The sequence below is a fragment of the Coregonus lavaretus genome, assembly GCF_964263955.1.
Source record: "Coregonus lavaretus genome assembly, chromosome: 28".
NCBI classification, from domain to species: domain Eukaryota; kingdom Metazoa; phylum Chordata; class Actinopteri; order Salmoniformes; family Salmonidae; genus Coregonus; species Coregonus lavaretus.
The window spans coordinates 15,095,202-15,122,285 of record NC_140015.1 but is presented as its reverse complement, the minus strand read 5'-3'; the positions used below and the strand labels follow the sequence as shown (position 1 = coordinate 15,122,285).

General features: G+C 41.2%; 1 pseudogene across 1 annotated transcript in view; it reads left to right on the top strand.

The window, feature by feature from the left end:
- Positions 1–26,871, top strand: part of LOC311103415 (heparan sulfate glucosamine 3-O-sulfotransferase 4-like) — a 77,914-nt pseudogene extending 51,043 nt beyond the window's left edge. Inside the window, exon 2 of the transcript in view lies at positions 26,217–26,871. The product of the transcript in view is annotated as a heparan sulfate glucosamine 3-O-sulfotransferase 4-like (transcript). The remainder of the gene's footprint in view (positions 1–26,216) is intronic.
- Positions 26,872–27,084: the final 213 nt, after the last annotated feature.

Here is a 27,084-nt window from a genome sequence, read left to right as displayed (position 1 = left end):
TGGACTTGGTCTTTTACCAAATAGGGCTATCTTCTGTATACCTTGTCACAACACAACTGATTAGCTCGAACGCATTAAGAAGGAAAGAAATTCCACAAATTAACTTTTAAGAAGGCACACCTGTTAATTGAAATGCATTCCGGGTGACTACCTCATGAAGCTGGTTGAGAGAATGCCAAGAGTGTGCAAAGCTGTCATCAAGGCAAAGGGTGGCTATTTGAAGAATCTCAAATATAAAATATATTTTGATTTATTTAACACTTTATTGGTGACTACATGATTCCATATGTGTTATTTCATAGTTTTGATATCTTCACTATTATTCTACAATGGAAAAAAAATGGAAAAATAAAGAAAAACCCTTAAATGATTAGGTGTGTCCAAAATATTACATTTTCATTGTTGGACATAAGACTGTAAATACACCAGGAAATCAGCTCCAAGTGATTTTAATTTAAGAAATGTGTTCCCAATTCTTCGCACACATGATCGTGATCGTATACAAATGTGTGCAAGGTTTGAAATGATTATGTTTTAGTCAAATATTATATATTTTTGGGCTTCTTGTGGTCAATTTGCAGTCTACAAATTATTTGTCATTATGTTCCGGCTCCCTGACCATCCGCTCAACAAAAAATCATCCCGCCGCTGAATCTAGTTGATGATCCCTGCTGTACATACAGCTAGTTAAGTCTAGGGTTGTTAAAATAGCTAGAGTGAAGGACACACAGCTTGGCATAGCTTGACAGGTATTCAGAACCTCCCCATACCACTATTTTAGACAGCCAGGAGTTGCTCCCAGGGCCTTCAAACATAGCTCATCCCACATGAGATGGACTGTCACAGACTGAGGCAGCAGACTCAGTGCAGGGGGAATGTGTGAGCGGCCTGCAGCCTTATGCTTCTCTGTCATCGTCAGGGCCAGTGACAGCCAGGCAGGCATACAGGAGCTGGGAGTTTCTGTGACTCAGCTTTCAGTGTCAGGATCAGGAACCCAAAGGGCCCTGTGCTGTGTTATCTCATATGGGAGCGGGAAGACAGGGAGGAGAGAGGAGAGGGAGGGTGAGATGGGGGGCTTTGGTCAATGATGAGCAAATTGCCCATGGCTGATTTATGCAATATGCATGCAAGCTGTCAGATCAGAAATATCACTGTGAGTGAGGCTGTTGAATGAGAATATTATAAAAAGTGATCAAATGTTGGGGAAATTTAAAGGATCTTAATTTGAGCCAGTTTGCTAAAGCAGGAAAATGATCCTGCAGCAACAGGAAATGTGAATTATTATGTGGATTATAATTAATAGATTTTTTTGTAGGGATTGTAAGGGAAAATCAAGTCTGAATTTACACAGCGGAAATTACAAACTTCAGAAGCCTTTTTAAACCTCAAATACAATAGCCGCGGGAAGTAGATTGTGGGTGGGGGTGCTGCAAAAATGTTTTTGCCCGCGCTACAGATGGCTTTATCGGTCCGCCAGTGCACTACCTTTGTGATATATATATATATATATATATATGTATATGTATTTTGTTTAACATGTTTTTTTTTAAACATATTTTTTTATTATTCTGATTTTTCAGTGGGTGCTGCATCACCCTCAGCACCGCTACTTCCCGCGGCTATGTAAAATACACTACAAGTTTAAAATGTCCTGCATTGCAGGAATGTTATCCTGCATCACGGTGATAAAATGAAGATCCTACATCAGTATAGGATATTTTTAGTCAGTGCTGCTCTTGTGTCTGGGCTGACTGGTAAATTGAATGTTTAGGTGCTTGAAGAAAAGAGAAGGTGCTCCAAAATTGTTCTTTCAATCAGTTTCTCTCTTTGGATCTCATCTCAAGTAGCAATTTCAAGTCCATTGTATTCACTATATGGAGAAACTAAAAACCCAAGTCACTGACTTTCTCTTTGAAGCAAATTCCATCTAACAAATGATTCCAATGTCTGGGTCAGAGCACTTAAGCAGCATGAATAATTACACTTTGCAATAGGATGGGATGAAAACAGCTTGTGTGTGTGTGTGTGCATGTGGCGTGCGTGCATGTGTGCATGTGTGTGTGCAGTGGTGGAAAAAGTACCCAATTGTCATACTTGAGTAAAAGTAAAGATACCTTAATAGAAAATGATTCAAGGGCCTTCTGTGTGGCGCAGCGGTCTAAGGCACTGCATCGCAGTGCTAGAGGTGTCACTACAGACCCGGGTTCGGTCCCGGGCTGTATCACAACCAGCCGTGATCAGGCAGCGCACAATTGGCCCAGCGTCGTCTGGGTTAGGGGAGGGTTTGGCCGAGGAGGGGGGGGGCTTTACTTGTTGCGCTCTAGCGTCTCCTTGTTGCGGGCCGGGCGCCTGCTGGCTGACCATCGGTCGTCAATTGAGCGGTGTTTCCTCTGACACATTGGTGCGGCTGGCTTTCGTGTTAAGCGGGCGGATGTTAAGAAGCGTGGTTAGGCGTGTTTCGGAGGATGCATGACTCTACTTTCGCCTCCTGAGCCTGTTGGGGAGAAAAATGGGGTAAAATACACACAAAAAATGACTCAAGCGAAAGTCCCCCAGTAAAATACTACTTGAGTAAAAGTCTAAAAGTATTTGGTTTTAAATATAGTTAAGTATCAAAAGTAAATGTAATTGCTAAAATATATTTCAATATCAAAAGTAAAAGTAAAAGTATAAATCATTTCAAATTCCTTATATTACGCAAACCAGACGGCACGATTTTCTTGTTTTTAAAATGTACTGATAGCCACACTCCAACACTCAGACAACATTAACAAACAAAGCATTTGTGTTTAGTGAGTCCACCAAATCAGAGGCAGTAGGGATGACCAGGGATGTTCTCTTGATACAGTGCCCTCCACAATTATTGGCACCCCTGTTTAAGATGTGGTCGAGGACTTCCAAAAATTCTCCTTTTTTTTTAAACAACATAGAACCCAAATGCAAAAAAAGAGAAAAATCCAACCTTTTGTTGAAGTACATTACTTTGGTGTAAAAAAAAAAATCACACATTTAGAAGAAAAAAAACTTGAAATCATGTGTCCCACAATTATTGGCACCCCTGATGTTAATAATTTGTACAACCCCCTTTTGCCAACAAGACAGCACTTAATCTCCTCCTATAACATTTCACAAGATTGGAGAACACAGAGAGAGGGATCTTTGACCATTCTTCTTTGCACAATCTTTCTAGATCATCCAGTGTCCTGGGTCCTCTCTTATGCACTCTCCTCTTTAGCTCGCCCCACAGGTTTTCGATTGGGTTGAGGTCTGGGGACTGAGATGGCCATGGGAGGACCTTGAGTTTGTGACTGCTGAACCATTTTTGTGTAGATTTTGCCACATGTTTTGGATCATTATCCTGCTGAAAGACCCAATGACGACCAATCTTCAGCTTTCTGGCAGAGGCCATCAGGTTTTTATTTAAAATGTCCTGGTAGTTCAAAGCGTTCATAATGCCATGCACCCTAACAAGGTTCCCAGGGCCTTTGGAAGAGAAACAGGCCCACAGCATCACAGATCCTCCACCATACTTCACGGTGGACATGAGGTGCTTTTCGGCATACTCATCTTTTGTTTTACGCCAGACCCACTTAGAGTGTTTGTTGCCAAAAAGCTCAATCTTAGTCTCATCTGACCAAAGCACACAATCCCAGTTGAAGTCCCAGTGCCGCTTAGCAAACTCCAGACGTTTACGTTTGTTAGTGTTAGTGAGAAAAGGCTTTTTCCTTGCATGCCTCCCAAACAGCTTGTTGGCATGTAGAGAGCGTCTGATGGTTGTTTTGGAGACTTTGTGACCCCAAGATGCCACTCTTTGATGCAATTATGTGACAGTGAGCTTAGGACTTTTTTTTTACTTCTCTTACCATCCTCCTCACTGTGCGTTGTGGCAAGATAAACTTGGGACCTCTTCCAGCCTTGTTTGTCACTGTTCCAGTTGTTTTAAACTTCTTAATGATTCCTCTGACTGTAGATACGGGCAAGTTAAGGCGAGTGGCTATTTTCTTGTAGCCATTGCCTGACTTATGAAGGTCGACACAAATCTGCCTTACTTGAATGGTGTGTTCTCTTGTCTTTGCCATGTTGACAAATGGGTAAGAGAATTAGGCCTCTTTAGGGTCATATTTATACCCCAGGGAAACAGGAAGTCATGAATTACTAATTAAAAGTTCCTAGATACCCTGACCAACTTTAGCAACTACAGAAAAATATATTTTAAAAAAAATCAATTAAAATTTTCAGCGGAATTGTTAGGGGTGCCAATAATTGTGGGACACATGATTTCAAGTTGATTTTTTTCTAAATGTGTGATTTTTTTTTTACCACCAAAGTAATGTACTTAAATAAAAGGTTGGATTTTTCTCTTTTTTTGCATTTGGGTTCTATGTTGTTTAAAAAAAAAAGGAGAATTTTTGGAAGTCCTCGACCACATCTTAAACAGGGGTGCCAATAATAGTGGAGGGCACTGTAAGTCTGTGAATTGGACCATTTTGTTGTCCTGCTAAGCATTCAAAATGTAACGAGTACTTTTGGTTGTCAGGGAAAATGTATGGAGTAAAAAGTACAACATTTTCTTTAGGAATGTAGTGGAGTAAAAGTAAAAGTTGTCAAAAATAGAAATAGTAAAGTAAAGTACAGTGCCCGGTTGCATAAAACATCTGAAGTGTTTCCCTTAAGGGTTTACCTTAATAAATAATGTTCCCTTACCTAAGGGAATTGTTTAAGGGCGTTGCATAGAGCCCCTCAAATATTTCCTTAGGTAAGGGCATACTTAAGGGGTTTTATGGTAGTTTGAAGGCATGTATGGCAGAAAGAGTATCTGGCTACCATGGCTACCACTGACATCTCGTCAAAGAGATCTCTTTCGTTTTGTGAGATATAAAAATAGAACTTCTACAATCAAGACAGGATAACCAAATTGCTTCAGAAGATAATAAACCACGTTTCTTGCTACTTTTTTTATCAACTTTTTTGTATTACTTTCTAGTACATCAAGCTAGCTTACAGAGTAGCTACAGTATAGCTAACTAGCCAGCTAGCTTTGTAGCCATGGATTGTGCACGTTCCATTGTTTATCTAAATAGCTAGCTGGTTGAGGTTTTCCTTTTGTAAACAGATCAGATGAAAGCAACATTCACCTCCACAAATTGATATCCATACTGAATGAAGGAGTAAAGGGACCTCATGGGCACCCTTAACTTTTTCACTTAATTTAAGGGGGGAATTCACCTTAAGGTGTTTTATGCAACCGGGCCCTGATACCCCAAAAAACAACATAAGCAGTACTTTAAAGTATTTTTACTTAAGTACTTTACACCACTGTTTGTGTGAAAACAGCATCACTAGTGAGTATGTGTATAAGGTCCGATTGTGTATGACTGTCACCAGCTGCACATTAGGGCAACATGTGGTTTCAGCACTGTCCAACTGGGGCTGTTGTCACATCAATAATGAAAGGCAGATTCAGACCTCCCATTGAACTTGTATCATGCTGCTGTAGTAATGTCTTCAAGGAAATTGAACCCGCATTGCAGTATTCTTGTTCTAATGGTCAAATAAAATCACAGAATGGCTTTGAGTACCGTACAAACCAGAGGAGGCTAGTGGGAGGCGCTATAGGAGAACAGGCTCATTGTAATGGCTGGAAGGGAATAAATAGAACAGAGTCAAACGTGGTTTCCATATGTTTGATGTGTTTGACCCCGTTCAATTTATTCCATTCCAGCCATTACAATGAGCCTGTCCTTATATAGCTCCTCCCACCAGCCTCCTGTGGTACAAACATACTAATAAGACCAGGGCCGGCTCTAGGCATAAGCCAAAAACCTGCTGTTGAGAGACAATAATCGAATAGACAAGGTGCAAGTTCGAAATGTGGTTGTGCATCAGCAATTTTTCAAGGGGGCCCCCATTAATTTGGTCAGTCACTTTCACTCAGATATCAATAGCATGGCATAAATCCTGGCAAAATGTTTCATAAAATTCTAATAAAATCCTCTCTGACCTATGGCAAAATCTGTAGAATTACAGGGGGGTGCAACCAAATCTCGGTTAGGGCCCCCAAAAGGCTAGAGCCGGCCCTGAATAAGACACCTGAATAAACATTGCTATGAATCCAAACTCCTCCTCAATACAACCACAGATTCAGACACTATATTGGTGTAGATTGCAGCACTGATGCACTGAGAGATAATTATTCCACGGAAAGTAATGTATTGCTGCATGTGAAACGGACGTCAGTGTGCTGATAACAGTTTAGCTTCCTCCACTGTCCCTGTCCCCATACTGGGCTCAAACCAGTGTTTCTCTGCTCGCAGACACACGTTACGCCCTCATTGACAACGTACCAACTTTTTGAGCTATCGAATTCGATAGCTCCATCGGTGACATTTCAAGCTAGCTGTGGAGTGTGCTTACGGTACGTTCTTAACTCCGTTACACATGGTCATTGGGTATAATGGTGTGAAAGAATTCCAAGCTGCATGATGCTAATTTCAACCCTAACCATGCTGTGGACATGTGAGGAGGCAGGACACTTGGGAGTACTGTGCGATGGAAATAATGAATAGTTAAAGGGAGAAAATAAGCTCGTAATAGCTCACTGCCTGTGTGAGGCAAGAATTAATGTAGAAACCATTTATAATGAGCCCATCAGGAGCTTGGACCTCATCATAATACCCTTGTACTCATTTGGTGAACAGCCAAGCCATTTACTCACAAACCCTGCATGGACGTGTCATGCTCCTACCTTCTTCATAACTGAATTGTTCACCACAGTCTTGGATAATCAATAGACACATTATGCAAGCTCACAATGCTCTATGTATGTTGATTCCATCTTGAACGGTGCAAACAACTACCACTCGTGTACAGCAGATGATATTTCTGCCTGTAGTTTTGAATCTTCTCATTTGAGATGTGATCATGTGAAATAAGCAAGCAGGGAATTCATTGCCTGGAAAATTCCTTCGACAAGCTTTTAATTGCTGTGCTCACATATAAAAACGGTCTATTAAAAACATTAATAACACCAACCAATGTTATTCATCAGTAGATGTGAATGCTTGAGATTGTTTTCAATACAAGATATGAGTCAGGACAGGATTGATTGAGGCAATTTAGAAGGAAAATGTACCCAAAATCTTTACTTTTACTTTGATTACATGGAAAGTGAATATGCATGCGGGGGCTTCACTATCGCTAAATGGTTGCGAAACTAACTGTACACAACCTTCGCTAGCTAGCTAACCATCTTAGCTAACTGTGGGGTTAAAAAATTCACTGGTGTGTGTGTGTACACTTATTTGCCGTTAGCTGCACACCACCCTTTGCTAGTAAACAAAGTCTGTCTAGTCAATCAATATACAAAGCTGTGTGCTATGCAGATGTCCTTTAACTTCCCTGTTGGTCCACATTTTCAGTTGCTTCTGTGAGGCATTATGGATCGATGGCCCCAACCAAATTCTTCAAAGCAAGTATTCATTCCTCTCCTAGCAGGAATGCATCCAACACACCACCTGTGTCAGATGCAGCCTTCAGTAGGAGTTCAAGGGCTGTCATCTTACCTCTTATGTAATGGCTGTTGCTTTTCTGAAGTTTCTACTAGATGATAAATCAGTAAAAAGCCCAGCAGTTAATGACGTATACAGATGGACCACTTACTGTAGTGTTGATGAAGACATGGGGCATTGCTGTAGTGAGTGTTTAATTTTCAGCCACGTAGACATTGAAGCCATTTTCATGGGGAGTTTCAGGATGAGTAGCTCTATTTCAGGGAGAGTAGCTCTATCTAGGTTTCTTATAGTATAGCTAGAGGTCACATATATTTAAAAGCAACCAGACAAATGTATACCCAGTCATGCTGACCATTTAGACCACCCCCTGTGTCATGTTGAAATGTGGTATTGGCATTCCTCATTATGATCAATCTTCAATGAAGAATCCACATTTACTCTAAACTAAAGTCTGCAAGTTCTCAGACAGGGGAAAATAAAAATATGCGTCCTCAATCTAGGTTGACTCCACTCCCTCCCTCCTCCCTCATTATAAAGACTATTCTCTTTGAAATAACATCTGTTTAGGATTCCTCACAGTAGGGGAGACACCAGAAAGCCGCAATGCAGTTTGCTGTGTCAAATCATCAGATCACGGTACTTAATTGAATGTTGTTCATGAACCAGACAGCAAGGAATAGCTGACTGGTTTACCTCCCGAGTGGCGCAGTGGTCTAAGGCTCTGCATCAGCAGCGCTAACTGTGCCACTAGAGATCCTGGTTCGAATCCAGGCTCTGTCGCAGCCGGCCGTGACCGGGAGACTCATGGGCGGCGCACAATTGGCCCAGCGTCGTCCAGGGTAGGGGAGGGAATGGCCGGCAGGGATGTAGCTCAGTTGATAGAGCATGGCGTTTGCAACGGTTGCAACGTGTTGTGGGTTCATTTCCCACGGGGGGGCCAGTATAAAAAATATATGTATTCACTAACTGTAAGTCGCTCTGGATAAGAGCGTCTGCTAAATGACTAAAATGTAAATGTAAAAATATACAGTTCAGTTCATAGCAAATTATTTGGATAATTTTACCCTTTACCCCTCTGTATACTGTACCCCTCTGTATAAGCACTTTGTGACAACTGCTGATGTAAAAAAGGGCTTTATAAAATACATGTGATTGATTGATAGATATATACTTTGGTTGCAGAGGAATAGGCCTGATATCATTATTATGGAGGGATACTGCCCTTCTACAGTCAGAGGTGCATGGTGATGAACTATCATTGAACTTTCATGGAATGCAAATCGTACTCCTGAGTGGCGCAGTGGTCTAAGGCACTGCATCGCAGTGCTAACTGTGCCACTAGAGATCCTGGTTCGAATCCAGGCTCTGTCGCAGCCGGCCGCGACCGGGAGACTCATGGGCGGCGCACAATTGGCCCAGCGTCGTCCAGGGTAGGGGAGGGAATGACCTGCAGGGATGTAGCTCAGTTGATAGAGCATGGCGTTTGCAACGCCAGGGTTGTGGGTTCGATTCCCACGGGGGGCCAGTATATAAAAAAAAGATGTATTCACTAAGTGTAAGTCGCTCTGGATAAGAGCGTCTGCTAAATGACTAAAATGTAAATGTATTCTTATAGCCTACAGTTCCGCGGCATGACGGGGCTTGACATGTGCTGTGGTCTCAGAAACAGGGTCTTATTATAACAATAGTCTGGATGGGGAACATGTTCCTGATGAGTGTTAAGTGCTCTCCAGTAACCAAGCTGGAGCACAGATAGCAGTCCCCATGAGCTTTCCAGGGCTTTACCACGATGTTTTATCCCTTTGTACCCGGTCTCTCTCAATTTAATGGGGCCCAGGGATGGTCTTTGGCACTGGGATGACTGAGGTTATAGGAAGTTCTCAGGTACCAAGTGTAAAGTACAAAGCTTCTAGTGAACCTTCCTTGCTCCCAATGATTCAGAAATGCTATGGAAGTGGTTTATCTGATCAGCAGAATGATTCCTGCCAAGGCGTTATTATGTAGACAATGTAATGTAATGAACAAGAAAAGAAGTTCACAATTCCTGGATAGTTTTTTCTTTAGCTCATAAAGTCATCAAATTCTCCATAATGTTTGATCACATTAAACAACCTTTGGTCAGATTTGAGATCTGTTATTATATACAGTGATTCTGACACTCAGGTTAATTGACAGGCAGTGGATCATCCTTAAACAAAAGAGACTCTCACAGCAGTTGAGGAAAACTAAAGTGGGTCATGAGGGAGTTGTTTGAGGGTCGAGTGTTTAAAATGAGGCTGATGGAACTACAATGGTGCATAAGAGGGAGGCTGTAATATTACATTGAATATATCTGCATGTATTATAGGAAGGCAAATCAGCATCAGTGGAAATGATGCCATTGGCCATCATTTCATTACCACACAAGTAAGATGACTTTCCCCTCCTAAATTATCTTCATTCATTTAAAAGGATATCTTATTTTCTCAAATATTTGCAGGGGTTAGTTGCTAAACTGTTATTTTGTAAATAAGTGCCGTATATACAGTGGGGGAAAAACGTATATAGTCAGCCACCAATTGTGCAAGTTCTCCCACTTAAAAAGATGAGAGAGGCCTGTAATTTTCATCATAGGTACACGTCAACTATGACATACAAATTGAGAGAAAAAATCCAGAAAATCACATTGTAGGATTTTTAATGAATTTATTTGCAAATTATGGTGGAAAATAAGTATTTGGTCACCTACAAACAAGCAAGATTTCTGGCTCTCACAGACCTGTAACTTCTTCTTTAAGAGGCTCCTCTGTCCTCCACTCGTTACCTGTATTAATGGCACCTGTTTGAACTTGTTATCAGTATAAAAGACACCTGTCCACAACCTCAAACAGTCACACTCCAAACTCCACTATGGCCAAGACCAAAGAGCTGTCAAAGGACACCAGAAACAAAATTGTAGACCTGCACCAGGCTGGGAAGACTGAATCTGCAATAGGTAAGCAGCTTGGTTTGAAGAAATCAACTGTGGGAGCAATTATTAGGAAATGGAAGACATACAAGACCACTGATAATCTCCCTCGATCTGGGGCTCCACGCAAGATCTCACCCCGTGGGGTCAAAATGATCACAAGAACGGTGAGCAAAAATCCCAGAACCACACGGGGGGACCTAGTGAATGACCTGCAGGGAGCTGTGACCAAAGTAACAAAGCCTACCATCAGTAACACACTACGCCGCCAGGGACTCAAATCCTGCAGTGCCAGACGTGTCCCCCTGCTTAAGCCAGTACATGTCCAGGCCCGTCTGAAGTTTGCTAGAGTGCATTTGGATGATCCAGAAGAGGATTGGGAGAATGTCATATGGTCAGATGAAACCAAAATAGAACTTTTTGGTAAAAACTCAACTCGTCGTGTTTGGAGGACAAAGAATACTGAGTTGCATCCAAAGAACACCATACCTACTGTGAAGCATGGGGGTGGAAACATCATGCTTTGGGGCTGTTTTTCTGAAAAGGGACCAGGACGACTGATCCGTGTAAAGGAAAGAATGAATGGGGCCATGTATCGTGAGATTTTGAGTGAAAACCTCCTTCCATCAGCAAGGGCATTGAAGATGAAACGTGGCTGGGTCTTTCAGCATGACAATGATCCCAAACACACCGCCCGGGCAATGAAGGAGTGGCTTCGTAAGAAGCATTTCAAGGTCCTGGAGTGGCCTAGCCAGTCTCCAGATCTCAACCCCATAGAAAATCTTTGGAGGGAGTTGAAAGTCCGTGTTGCCCAGCGACAGCCCCAAAACATCACTGCTCTAGAGGAGATCTGCATGGAGGAATGGGCCAAAATACCAGCAACAGTGTGTGAAAACCTTGTGAAGACTTACAGAAAACGTTTGACCTGTGTCATTGCTAACAAAGGGTATATAACAAAGTATTGAGAAACTTTTGTTATTGACCAAGTACTTATTTTCCACCATAATTAGCAAATAAATTCATTAAAAATCCTACAATGTGATTTTCTGGAGAAAAAAAATCTCATTTTGTCTGTCATAGTTGACGTGTACCTATGATGAAAATTACAGGCCTCTCTCATCTTTTTAAGTGGGAGAACATGCACAATTGGTGGCTGACTAAATACTTTTTCCCCCCACTGTAACAGGAGAAGGAATAGACTGACACTCTACAGAAGTACAGACATTCAGTTGCATCGTGAAATCGGTGAAAGTTCAGAGCCACTAGCCATGTCAACACATTTACTTGAACAGTGTTTAAATATTTGTTTCTGCAGAAGCGGAATATAGGCCAATAAAATGGAAATTGTGTAATGTACTGTAGCTAGCTGAGGAAAATATACAAAACACAAAATTAAGACTCGTTTATAGAAAACAATGGTGCTTGTCTATTATACTATTCATGGTATATTCATTCAATCCAGCCTTTCAAGGAGCTAACTGTCATGGAAAATTGTAAATGTACCATTTCACTTTTCTTTAAAGTTTTTTTTTATATCGCCCTGCCTGCTAAATGAAGGTTTTTCAAGGTTGGCTGTGCAGCTGGTGATCGAAGGACAGGATCCTCCATCAGTGTCTGGAGATGTATCTTATTTCCAGTTAGGAAATGCTTGCTGATACTAGAGCACTTTTTCATCCCGCAAAATCCTGGCTCTAAGCCTTCGCTTGGCTGAGTTAGCTTTACTCACTTCACTTCCTTTTAACACCAATATTTGGTGAAAAAGGCACATTTAGGCACAACTCAAATCCATCAAAAGTCCTTTAGAATAATAGTCAGGCATTTCAGACAGTAAAACTGCTGCTGATGATGGTGAATAACTCAGTTTAGCCTCGGCAGTGTGAGCCAGCCCACTGACATTCTGGAAAAGATTTACCCTCACGCTCATTTTCTCCCATAACCTTGGTGAAATGTGCTGTTAAATAGTTTATTTCAGCTGTGGTCAGAGAAACACTGCTTTTACTTAGCACTGTTTTAACCCCGGGATCACAGTCATTTGTCTCCATGGACACAGTGTCTTATACGAGTCGGTAAAGTTCCTCAACTGTTTCATTTTTTCCCGTTTTGTTCAGTAAAGGGAGATTTTCAGTTCTCTTGAGAGGGAGAAGATTTGTCAGTGATCTTGCAGATACTCCTAGAAGAGAGCAATATTTGAGATTACAGCAACAAGAGAAAAAAAGTCCCGGAGCTGAGATGAGGGTTTAATATTTGGGTTGTATTTCGTCCATAAACGTTTGATACGTTCCTTTTTAAGCTCTCCCTTTGGCAGCGGGATTACACAAGTTAATCTGTATATCTGTAAAACATTATCCTGCATTTGCAATGTGTGTTTATGGCAGATTCACCCACAGTGTCAGACTACCTCTGCTGGGGAGATTAAGGATGTGTACAGTGGTTTATTGGAAGTGCTGCTTATTGGCCAAAGGCCGGCCTCTGAGGAATGCACTGAGATCCATTCCAGGATAACAAACCTATCTCCACCCATCTTTAGCATTGGAAACAGTGAGTCTGCTCAATGACTTGGGATGGCCATTTCACAGCTGACATGTTCCCTGTCTCTTTTCCCAAAGATAAAGAATGACTTTATATTGAGTTGGCTCAGCATTCTGTTGGGGAGATATAATGCTGAACTTCAACAACAATCTGTACTGAGTGCTCTGCTACAGCATTCTACTCGTAGAGCACGGCGCTTGTAACGCCAAGGTAGTGGGTTCGATCCCCGGGACCACCCATACACAAAAAAAATGTATGCACGCATGACTGTAAGTCGCTTTGGATAAAAGCGTCTGCTAAATGGCATATTATTATTTATTATTACCAATGTGGAATATTGTCTAAGATTCTCTTTATAACATGGTTGCAAGTGGCGTACTTGAGCACAGTTCAATTGGATTGCAGATGCTAGGTTTTGATCCTGAGAAACATAAAATATACAGTGCCTAGTGTGTCCACACACCCCTTGCAGTCTTCACATTTTACTGCCTTAAAATTAAATCTAAAAAGAAATTGAGGGTTTTCATACAAATCTACACAACCTACTCTACACAACCTACTCTCAGACCATAAGAAACAAGATTCTCTTGTCTGATGAAACCACGATTTAACTCTTTGGCCTGAATGGCAAGCGTCACGTCTGGAGGAAACCTGGCACCATCCCTGCAGGGATATGAAAATGGTGATTTAAAAAGAAATGAAGATGTCTTGATTGTGCATGTCTTCACATCCCTGTAGGGATGGTGCCAGGTTTCCTCCAGACGTGACGCTTGGCATTCAGGCCAAAGAGTTCAATCTTGGTTTCATCAGACCAGAGAATCTTGTTTCTTATGGTCTGAGAGTAGGTTTTGTCAAAATTGCTCAAGCTCAGTAAATTCTGTTGGGAGTCATTGATGGACAGCAATATTCAAACCAAATTTAAGTCAGGACTGAGACTAGACCACTCAGGAACACTCAACACCTCTTGGAAAGCCATTCTGGTGTGTCTTTGGCATAAAATGTGTGTAGTTGTCCCGCTGAAAAATAAAACTCTATCCCAGGGTAAGATTTTCAGAAGACTGGTGCGGATTTTCCTCTCACTTTTTACCTTTGCTCCTTTCATATTTATTTGGATCCTGATAAACTCCCCAGTGTCTGCCGGTGACAAGCATACCATAACATGATGTCAAAATGCAAAAACAGTGCAATGGGTGTGTAGACCTTCACTAGGCACTGTACATGAAAATAGAACCTAGACTGAAAAAAACACTGTTAGTGTTACATGAACCCTGTCCAGCATAGAGAGAGACATTAAATCGAGTGGTCTGGCCATAGCATTTTTTTCTCTTGAGTTGTTTATTTTGACAGTGTTGTTAACCCTCTTGCCCTTATGTTGTGGAACAACGTTCCCTCCCTTAGTGTGCCCTGTTTCTGATCCACATCTCCTGCCTTGTGCAGGTGTGGAATCTCTATGGGGATTCCTATAGAATCAATCTTTTGAGATCAGATTGCAATTAAATATATCATATCAACAGAAAATTAAAGTAGCCAGTTCACTCAAATGTACTCAAACTGAACACTGCATCAACCCATCCATAAAGAGCCAGGCTTGCATACACCAACCCACATAGAGTAATGGTAATAAGACTATTCCCTGAAGAACGTCCAGAACTCAGTACAACAACACATCTGCCCATACATATTGAATAATCTCAAACCATTTTGTCAGACATTACCAGGAAAAACAATCCCTGCACTAACCAGATGTAAGTAAACATAGTTGTCGTTCTTACATAACCATGCATTTCCTCTGCTTCACTTAGATCTACTGTGCCTGTGAAAGGACAGTCACTCAGTACATCCGTGTGTGATGTAACTTTACACAGCTGTGGAAGAACTATGAAATGTCCAAATTATATCATGCTAATAATTAAAATATAGGAATATAGGAATTCCTATAGAATTCTTCTATAGTATTGTATTAGTATAAAATAATATAATTTTCAAAACATTGTAGCATACAATATATCTCAGTATTTGTAATATATCTCAGTATTTGTAATATATATATACAGTATTTTTACTCATCTTTATCAATGGTGCCAATAATTCTGGAACTGACTGTACAGTGGGGAAAAAAAGTATTTAGTCAGCCACCAATTGTGCAAGTTCTCCCACTTAAAAAGATGAGAGAGGCCTGTAATTTTCATCATAGGTACACGTCAACTATGACAGACAAATTGAGAAAAGAAAATCCAGAAAATCACATTGTAGGATTTTTAATGAATTTATTTGCAAATTATGGTGGAAAATAAGTATTTGGTCACCTACAAACAAGCAAGATTTCTGGCTCTCACAGACCTGTAACTTCTTCTTTAAGAGGCTCCTCTGTCCTCCACTCGTTACCTGTATTAATGGCACCTGTTTGAACTTGTTATCAGTATAAAAGACACCTGTCCACAACCTCAAACAGTCACACTCCAAACTCCACTATGGCCAAGACCAAAGAGCTGTCAAAGGACACCAGAAACACAATTGTAGACCTGCACCAGGCTGGGAAGACTGAATCTGCAATAGGTAAGCAGCTTGGTTTGAAGAAATCAACTGTGGGAGCAATTATTAGGAAATGGAAGACATACAAGACCACTGATAATCTCCCTCGATCTGGGGCTCCACGCAAGATCTCACCCCGTGGGGTCAAAATGATCACAAGAACGGTGAGCAAAAATCCCAGAACCACACGGGGGGACCTAGTGAATGACCTGCAGAGAGCTGGGACCAAAGTAACAAAGCCTACCTTCAGTAACACACTACGCCGCCAGGGACTCAAATCCTGCAGTGCTAGACGTGTCCCCCTGCTTAAGCCAGTACATGTCCAGGCCCGTCTGAAGTTTGCTAGAGTGCATCCAGAAGAGGATTGGGAGAATGTCATATGGTCAGATGAAACCAAAATATAACTTTTTGGTAAAAACTCAACTCGTCGTGTTTGGAGGACAAAGAATGCTGAGTTGCATCCAAAGAACACCATACCTACTGTGAAGCATGGGAGTGAAAACATCATACTTTGGGGCTGTTTTTCTGCAAAGGGACCAGGACGACTGATCCGTGTAAAGGAAAGTATGAATGGGGCCATGTATCGTGAGATTTTGAGTGAAAACCTCCTTCCATCAGCAAGGGCATTGAAGATGAAACACGGCTGGGTCTTTCAGCATGACAATGATCCCAAACACACCGCCCGGGCAACGAAGGAGTGGCTTCGTAAGAAGCATTTCAAGGTCCTGGAGTGGCCTAGCCAGTCTCCAGATCTCAACCCCATAGAAAATCTTTGGAGGGAGTTGAAAGTCCGTGTTGCCCAGCGACAGCCCCAAAACATTTACTGCTCTAGAGGAGATCTGCATGGAGGAATGGGCCAAAATACCAGCAACAGTGTATGAAAACCTTGTGAAGACATACAGAAAACATTTGACCTGTGTCATTGCCAACAAAGGGTATATAACAAAGTATTGAGAAACTTTTGTTATTGACCAAATACTTATTTTCCACCACAATTTGCAAATAAATTCATAAAAAATCCTACAATGTGATTTTCTGGATTTTTTTTTCTCATTTTGTCTGTCATAGTTGACGTGTACCTATGATGAAATTTACAGGCCTCTCTCATCTTTTTAAGTGGGAGAACTTGCACAATTGGTGGCTGACTAAATACTTTTTTTCCCCACTGTATATGCCATCAAATGAACATTTGTATATCAAAAGAAAAAAGACTGGCCTTTGTGTACTGAGATAATCGAAAGGATAAATATTTGTATAAATGGCTATAGCCGTTCACAAACCAGGTCCACCATTTCAGAGTATTTTCAGCTCACTGGTTGAATTGAGCAATCTGTGCCAGCTAAAGCACAATTTGGATTAGCAAAGGTTCCACTGATAGGTCAGCTTAGTCCTTAATGGAGCGGCTTAGGCCTTCTGTACATGATTATAACATTCTTAGCAGCCTATTTCCTTGTGGCCAGATGTTCCGGAATAAACACCAGGGTGTAATCATGTTGCTTTTCCCCTTAAACCCAGGCCTGGTGTGCTCTTTTTGTGACAGGGAAACTAAGCCGCGCATACAGATGTCTAAGTAACTTTCTTAATACAAATAATATAGGAAAAATCTACTTAAATAGGTGGGCAGGTAAAGAGCAGACATTTCAAATGAGCTACTGAACAGTGCTGACATGTTTTGACAGGAATGGTCTTCCTTCCCACTGCAACAGAAATGCATGATAAAAACTAATTATCTTCTGACCAAGGTTCACCCCTCTTCTGCTTAGGAAACAAATACCTTCCATTCATATATTTAATTTAGTCAAACATATATTTTTGAGGAGCCTCCTGCATATGAAGAGCTTCTGTGAGTGGCGTAGGATTCTGAAATAGTATTCCGATACCGTAATTAACGTGGACAGATACTGTCATCTTCAGATTGCAGCAAATAGCTTTCATTCTAAGTGACCACCTTCTACTGCATGTTTAAAGGCTTGCTGGCAGCCCTTTGCTGAGTAACTTTATAAATAGTTGCAGAAAAGAGCTCAAGATTTTGAAGGGAAGGCTATAGCCTACCACACTTAGAAATAATGTATACAAAACTTAGAGATTTATACATTTTTTATGACATGCTTTAATAGAGTATAGAGACAGTTATGACTTAAACCGTATTCATAATTCTCAATATAGCTTTCAATATTTAAAGTGTCATTCGGAGCTCTATTGAACTGATCATGCTGGTTTAATGGAGAAGATTGATAGGTGAGTGAATTATCTCCACATTCTTTGCACAGGCATCTTTGTGTGTCTACTAACCTCTGTGTGATCTCACCCAGACACCAAAAATCGAAGAATATTGTGAATCATCCCATGTACATGATTCCATGAATGACTCCATATCCTGGGGGTAATTAATAAATCAACAACAAAAAGAGACCAGAGGACAACTGGAGGTTCAATATCATGATTAGGGGTAAAGCAGGTTAAACTGACAAAAAATATGTGAAATTCTGACCCCCAATGAAATTGATCATAAATGAAAGGAATCTACAGTAGCTTCTCTAACTTGACGTGTCCTGATTTCATACCTTAAACGACAAAATAATGCCTCAGCAACACGGTAAATGTTTGAAGGTTCCTGCAGGCCAGTTCTTTTCTCACAGATGAAGAAAGTACATTGAATCATGAGCTCATTTGAAGACTGGGGGAACAATTGACAAGTCAGAAATAAATTGAATGGTGATTCATTGGTGGATTTACATTCAAAGCAATGCAACCTCTATATTGTAAGCACTCATCAACACCCACTACAACACAATAAAAAAGGAAGGAAGAAAAACAGTACAGTAAATTGGAGGCCGATGATTAAGGCCGATGATTAAGGCCGATGATTAAGGCTGATGATTAAGGCCAATGATTAAGGCCAATGATTAAGGCCGATGATTAAGGCCGATGATTAAGAATGATGATGATGACAATTCCAAAACTTATCATAACTATAGAATTATCTGCAACTTGGAGCAGATGATCTCAGGGATATCATCAGCATAATTTTTTATTAAATCCATACACTATGAACAGCAAACAAGTGTTTGATATTAAGTTTGTGGGCGAGAGGCTATATCACATCGGTCATATTACACAAACAAATTGACAGTCACAGAGCGTGAGTTGAGTCTTGGCCAGCTCCAAATTCTAGTTTGGATAAAGCAGTGCTGTGGACAAATATAGTTCTGGCTAGGATTGCTGACTCAAGCCAATATCAGGACTCCACTTGTTGAAGTTAAGCAGTTTCCATGGAGTAGTGGGGGATATTATGGGTTTGGCATAAGCTGAGAGAATCGAACAAGCTATTGCTATGTTCTACAATCTAAATGACATTCAGTCTTTGCTTTTCGTGAACTAACACTCACACTTGCCTTTTTCCTACTAGCACTGACTTTGCTGATGGATACTTTATTGAGGAAAAATGTACTTAGATATGTGATTGTCCCACTTAGCTACAGTATCTTAGGATGAATGCACTAACTGTAAGTCACTCTGGATAAGAGCGTCTGCTAAATGACTCAAATGTACAATTCAGAATCTAAAGCCATTTGAATTAATAATAAAATAAAATAAAATTGTATTGGCCACATGCGCCGAATACAACAGGTGCAGACATTACAGTGAAATGCGTACTTACAGCCCTTAACCAACAGTGCATTTATTTTTTTATAAAAAAGTAAAATAAAACAACAACAAAAAAGTGTTGAGAAAAAAGGAGCATAAGTAAAATAAATTAACAGTAGGGAGGCTATATATACAGGGGGGTACCGGTGCAGAGTCAATGTGCGGGGGCACCGGCTAGTTGAGGTAGTTGTAGTAATATGGACATGTGGGTTGAGTTAAAGTGACTATGCATAAATAATTAACAGAGTAGCAGCAGCGTAAAAAGATGGGGTGGGGGTGGGGGAGCAGGGCAAATAGTCCGGGTAGCCATGATTAGCTGTTCAGGAGTCTTATGGCTTGGGGGTAGAAGCTGTTGAGAAGTATTTTGGACCTAGACTTGGCACTCCGGTACCGCTTGCCGTGCAGTAGCAGAGAGAACAGTCTATGACTAGGGTGGCTGGAGTCTTTGACAATTTTGAGGGCCTTCCTCTGACACCGCCTGGTATAGAGGTCCTGGATGGCAGGAAGCTTGGCCCCAGTGATGTACTGGGCCGTACGCACTACCCTCTGTAGTGCCTTGCGGTCGGAGGCCGAGCAGTTGCCATACCAGGCAGTGATGCAACCAGTCAGGATGCTCTCGATGGTGCAGCTGTATAATTTTTTGAGGATATGAGGACCCATGCCAAATCTTTTCAGTCTCCTGAGGGGGAATAGGCTTTGTCGTGCCCTCTTCACGACTGTCTTGGTGTGTTTGGACCATGATAGTTTGTTGGTGATGTGGACACCAAGGAACTTGAAGCTCTCAACCTGTTCCACTACAGCCCCGTCAATGAGAATGGGGGCGTGCTCAGTCCTCTTTTTTTCAACACTCAGACTTAGATTTTTTGATTCCATGATTCCTGGATCAAGAATTCAACTTAATACTTCCTATAGCAAAACATGTATAGTAAAATTACAGTGTGCACTGTACTGTCTAACAGCACTCTGGGTTGGTGACAATGTCTTACAGTATGGGTAACCCAAATTGAGTGTTATCCATGGATGGTTTTATGTCACTTCGTTCGGAGGGTGGTGTGAGCCATATGGGGCTTTCTCTGATGTGAAGTGGTTTTATATATTTTATGCCCACTTGCTTATCCACGCACTAATAGATGTCCTTCACTCTTGTCACTCATGCAGAGGCCTTAGTATGAGAGAGATGTGTTGAGTTTTATCCATCCATGGTCAACTGCAGCCAAATCTCCTTAGTGGCAGGATGAGTGCTCCTAGCAGTTTTTCCCATGCAATCTGTCATATTGTTAATTGGCTCTGCTTAACTGAACCAGATCTGCAAAAATGTCCTGGATGTACATTTTACTCTTTGCTTCTGACATGCTCAGGTGTGACCAGCAATTACTGTTTGGGCTTTATTTTATTCCAATACAATTTTGACTGTGTTTGGGAAAGGTAAATAAATTACATTGAGAGACAACGAGGGAGACTGATCATTTGTACTTGTTTATTCACTATGGTGCTCTGAAGCAGAATACAGGCCATCACATCTGCTTGTTGTTGTAATTGCAACACCAATCATATAATATAGAGGGCTATTGTGAGCAAATTGTATGTGTGTAGCCTGAAGCACTCTCATTCAAATGCACATAAACAAACACAAAGCGAGGAAGATTTAGAAGTAACAACATACGTATTCAAATGAGTGTTAGGTTCCTAGTATTGTACACCTGTATATTTGAGTGCTGAGAAAAACAGTAATGTTTGAAAATAATATTTGCTTAGGGATGGATCTGCAGAGTACGGTTTTGGTTTTGATCTAAGCCACTGAACTTAAAAGAGTGACACAGAAAATGAACTTGAAAGCTGCCGATAATATCTTTTGAATCCTTGAAATGTGATTGCTCCTCTGGCTTTAATCTTGTGAAAAATATGCTAATTTACTGGCCAATGTATAATAATAATGGCCTAATCATGCAGTTTATTATGATATTCCAAGGATCCATAAAGGTTTTTTTTCCTCGCCTTTGTTTTATTTCATGATGTTCTATGTCCAAAGGGCATGTGAACATTGCTTCAGATCTCAGTGCAGCAGTCTGCTGTTGTGGGTAGAGAAAGTGCCAGGCTGTTGGAAGTGGAATGGTCTTCAGGGGATCTCAAGAAGAGAGTGGGAAAAGGTTTTGATCAGGACCAGCTGTCAGTTCTCTCCTTAACTGTTTCATTGAAGCACACAGTTCTTCTGCAGTATAATGGGCTTATTTACAGCAGGGAGGCTGTGTTATGTTTTAATTAAACTCACCTCTCCCTCTTTTCTCACTAGCAAATGGTACGCCAATGTTGTGCTCATTACACGTACCAAGTAAAATTCCTGAAGCTGGGAGATGGAAGTATGCCAGAAAAATGTGTTTTGCACCATGCCCCCGCTTTTCTTCTCAAAATAATGCCTTCATCCACTAACAAAGAAAGAATAAGTCCATTTACAGTATACCTCATGAGAAAAAAATGAATGTTGTTTTCTCCCTGGATAGTACCCACTGTGTGTGGACTGCTCAGAGATTGTACAAATGCCATTGACATGACATGGCTTTGTGGAGTTAGATTCAGTACCAGTGCCATGATGAAGCCAAATGAGAGATTGGAGCAGCTTTTATTACCGTGCCAGTGGTTTATTAGAAATGACCAAGCCTCTCAGCAGCAATGCTTTCTATGCTCCAAGAAACAGCTTGGCCTTATTAGTATCTGGGATGCAAATTAATATGATCCTCCAACTCGTCATGCCTCAAAATGTTATTCTTTAACGGATTTGACAGGGCGTAATGAAACATATTCATTGAGGAAAATGCATGGGCATGTTCCAGAGCCCACTCATAGCGTAGCAGAATACTTCCTCAGTAGGCGTTTTAGAGATGGTCATGAAATGGCACTGTTGGTAGTCTGCGTATTGAAAGAAGAGATGCATTTCCTGAATCTTTTGTAACTGCTCCAGACATGTGAATTTAGCATTCGTTTTGTCTCTATGTGAAATGGTTTAAAGCTGTGATGGTTGGTGGAGTGAACCTATACCCAGTTCACAGTACACTAATAGTGGTACCCGACTTGGCAAAGCAACTATATTACAACAGGTGTTTGTCTGAGTCTGGCCCAACATCTGTAGCCATCTATTGGATGGAGGATTCAAAGGACATTCCATTTGCATGAGAAACACCTGGCAGTAATGATCAGTGCTGTCGTCCTCTTTTTTCCTCTGTATATTAAAAATCATGAAGAGAAGCAATTCAATTGCTTTAAACTTCAAGGCAGTGAAGGAAATGCATTTTGAAAATCTGTTTTTCCTGTTTACAATGTACTACTTCAGAACAGCATGTTTTCAAAGTACTTATTGAAATTACCTTTTCTACCCTCTCATATTGAGAACTGCAGCTTTGTCCTCATAGTAGTCACACAGTTCTTCCTCCTGTCTAAGTTGATACAAGCACAACAACCATGTACTATATATAACCACTGCATCCCCATATTCGTCAGGAGCAGGAAGTGAGTGAAGTCCTTACACTTATGTTAGATAGGACTGGATTCAATCTGTATCGCCGAAGTTCCGCGTTGTGCAATCTCCATATTTTTTTAATTTTTAATTTTTTAAATTAATTACATTGAGCATCATTTATCTGTCATGTCAATGGGATGTTTGTGTCAAAGAGGCATGACACATTACCATTGAGACATGCTAGCTTGTCCTTATGTTTCTATATAGGATGTGCAGTACATAGGTTGTTTCAAGGTGATTCATTGTGGTGTGTTTTATTGAGTTTCTGCTCTCTCTGTGTTTTAGTTCTCAGACACAGTGATGACCCTCACTGCCATCTAACATGCTTTAGACTTTAAATAGCCATCAGCTGAAGACCTTGAAGGGAGAAAAAAATCTTTAGCCATTCATTACCCACCCCACTGAGGAAGTGTGGAACATTGATGGAATATAATGAAAACTAATACTCCTTCCAGTCACTATGCAATCTGTAGGTATGTTTTAAATCCCATTACAGCCTAAGAAATAGCCACAGCCTCTATAGTATCTTGAGCCAAACAGAATCCAGGGGGAAATTACCAATCAGGAGTGCAATACTGTTACAGAAATGACATTACCAGGCCAGAATTGAGGGCCAGTGTCCATGTATGTGTGCATGTGGTGTGAGGGGGGGTCGATATGTACATACAGTGAGGGAAAAAAGATCCCCTGCTGATTTTGTACGTTTGCCCACTGACAAAGAAATTATCAGTCTATAATTTTAATGGTAGGTTTATTTGAACAGTGAGAGACGGAATAACAACAAAAAAATCCAGAAAAACGCATGTCAACAATGTTATAAATGGATTTGCATTTTAATGAGGGAAATAAGTATTTGACCCCCTCTCAATCAGAAAGATTTCTGGCTCCCAGGTGTCTTTTATACAGGTAACAAGCTGAGATTAGGAGCACACTCTTAAAGGGAGTGCTCCTAATCTCAGCTTGTTACCTGTATAAAAGACACCTGTCCACAGAAGCAATCAATCAATCAGATTCCAAACTCTCCACCATGGCCAAGACAAAAGAGCTCTCCGAGGATGTCAGGGACTAGATTGTACACCTACACAAGGCTGGAATGGGCTACAAGACCATCGCCAAGCAGCTTGGTGAGAAGGTGACAACAGTTGGTGCGATTACTCGCAAATGGAAGAAACACAAAATAACTGTCAGTCTCCCTCGGCCTGGGGCTCCATGCAAGATCTCACCTCGTGGAGTTGCAATGATCATGAGAACGGTGAGGAATCAGCCCAGAACTACACGGGAGGATCTTGTCAATGATCTCAAGGCAGCTGGGACCATAGTCACCAAGAAAACAATTGGTAACACACTACGCCGCGAAGGACTGAAATCCTGCAGCGCCCGCAAGGTCCCCCTGCTCAAGAAAGCACATATACATGCCCGTCTGAAGTTTGCCAATGAACATCTGAATGATTCAGAGGAGAACTGGGTGAAAGTGTTGTGGTCAGATGAGACCAAAATGGAGCTCTTTGGCATCAACTCAACTCGCCGTGTTTGGAGGAGGAGGAATGCTGCCTATGACCCCAAGAACACCATCCCCACCGTCAAACATGGAGGTGGAAACATTATGCTTTGGGGGTGTTTTTCTGCTAAGAGGACAGGACAACTTCACCGCATCAAAGGGACGATGGACAGGGCCATGTACCGTCAAATCTTGGGTGAGAACCTCCTTCCCTCAGCCAGGGCATTGAAAATGGGTCGTGGATGGGTATTCCAGCATGACAATGACCCAAAACACACGGCCAAGGCCACAAAGGAGTGGCTCAAGAAGAAGCACATTAAGGTCCTGGAGTGGCCTAGCCAGTCTCCAGACCTTAATCCCATAGAAAATCTGTGGAGGGAGCTGAAGGTTCGAGTTGCCAAACGTCAGCCTCAAAACCTTAATGACTTGGAGAAGATCTGCAAAGAGGAGTGGGACAAAATCCCTGCTGAGATGTGTGCAAACCTGGTGGCCAACTACAAGAAACGTCTGACCTCTATGATTGCCAACAAGGGTTTTGCCACCAAGTACTAAGTAATGTTTTGCAGAGGGGTCAAATACTTATTTCCCTCATTAAAATGCAAATCAATTTATAACATTTTTGACATGTTTTTTTGTTTGTTATTCTGTCTCTCACTGTTCAAATAAACCTACCATTAAAATTATAGACTGATGATTTCTTTGTCATTGGGCAAACGTACAAAATCAGCAGGGGATCAAATACTTTTTTCCTTCACTGTAACACGATGTGTTTCTCCCAGTAAATTTGATTATTTGCAAAGAGAACAGTTCATTTAGAATGTGTCCAGGATGCAAATGATTGATGTGGCTATATTGTACCATCTTAGGTCTATGCTGATGACAATCTAAATTGAGAAAACAATTGTTTTATCTGAGATTTATGGAGAACACCGTACACTCTGTATCTGTGAAAGTGGAATCATTTATTTTGAAGGAATGGAACAATTATGAGCTTTAGTTTTCACAAATTCAAAGAAAATATAGCATGACTAAGATTATAATTACTTGTATACAGCAAGGAGATTATAAAATATGATCAAATCAATAGCATTTATTACGTGTTCATAAACTTGTATTGTATTTCATATTTCTATTTGGTGTAAGTATATAAAGGCTATACAATTCACAGGTTTTAAGGTGGCCAATTTAGAGCATAATCATGTCTAAACAAATAGAACAAGGATTGCAATGAAAAACAATGTAAACATTTAATATCGATTTGCTTGAGGCAAACATAATGCTTTGGTATCCATAGAGAAAAAAGAGAAACTGTAGGAACTAATCTCTCTTTTGTATGTATGAATTACATTTGCTTCCACATTGATTTATCCCCCAACTTAGTCTCAGAGACAAAGTTGAACATAATATTTGCAGCACTGGCAAATGGTTTCCCGTTATCCCTGAGATAAATCTCTCAAGGCAGGGGCATTTCTGTTCTACCACAAATGATCACAAAGAATCTCATAATTAATCACTATTCCCTTCAATGAACAGCCTCTAACCTTAAACATGGGATAGAGGGAAAGAAAATGAATGTGTCTTACACACAATGCAGAAGGTGAAGTGAATGCTAAGGAATGAAACTCAAGGCAGGCACACAGTGTGGGGCACACAGAATAAATGTATGACAAAACAATACCCCAGGCACCAGCAGTATTAATGATATGCAGTGAACTCATTATTAAAGTTCCAAAACAGCTCCTGGAGTAACACAGATGGAGCCAATTAGGCAATGTGCATACTTGCTCACTTGCCGTTACATCTTCTGTTTCTTTTATCTTGCACATATTACTCCACGGATTAAATAAGCTGTATGTTTCTCCTCGCTACATAATGTCCAGTGATAATAACATTTATTTCACTTGTAATTTCAAATGATTTATTGCTCCATAAATACCACATTTGCTTGTACCCTGTCCTTGAGTACCTCATTTGTGTTGCAGTAGGTGCAGAGAGTTCAGTATTAACGGAGCTGAGCTAACTGCTGCTTTGTGTTCACAGAGACCTGATGCCTTCGACGTTGGAGGGACAGATCACCATGGAGAAGACACCCAGCTACTTTGTGACTAGCCACGCCCCCAAGCGCATCCACACGATGGCCAGGGACATCAAATTAATCATCGTGGTCCGCAACCCCGTCACCAGGGCCATTTCAGACTACACTCAGACTCTGTCCAAAAAACCTGAGATCCCAACCTTTGAGGTTTTGGCCTTTAAGAACCGGACGCTGGGCCTAATAGATGCGTCGTGGAGTGCTCTACGTATAGGGATCTACGCACTCCACTTGGAGACGTGGATGCAGTACTTCCCTCTCGCCCAGATGCACTTTGTCAGTGGAGAGAGGCTTATCGTTGATCCCGCTGGCGAGATGGGCAAGGTACAGGACTTTCTGGGACTCAAGCGGATCGTCACGGATAAACACTTTTACTTCAACAAAACTAAGGGATTTCCTTGTCTCAAGAAGCCAGAGGACAGCAGCACCCCGAGATGTCTCGGCAAATCTAAGGGGAGAACTCACCCTAAAATTGACCCAGACGTTATCCGCCGACTGCACAAGTTCTTCAAACCCTTTAACATGATGTTCTACCAAATGACTGGCCAGAACTTTGAGTGGGAGTTGGAGGGGGGCAGTGACTCTTGGAGCTCTCAGAACTAACAGACTGCTGCCCCATGACACAGCCACAGCTACACCACCAGCCTTCTCAATAACACAACTACTGTCTGTCCCTACCTCTTCATCCTCTGAGAGAGTGCTTGAGTACGTCAATCAATCATGGCTGTCTTTGCAAAAGTGTCTATATCCATAGAAAAAAATAGTTTACTGACATGCTTCTATTCTCTCCCTCAATACTAATGTTGTTGATGGTGG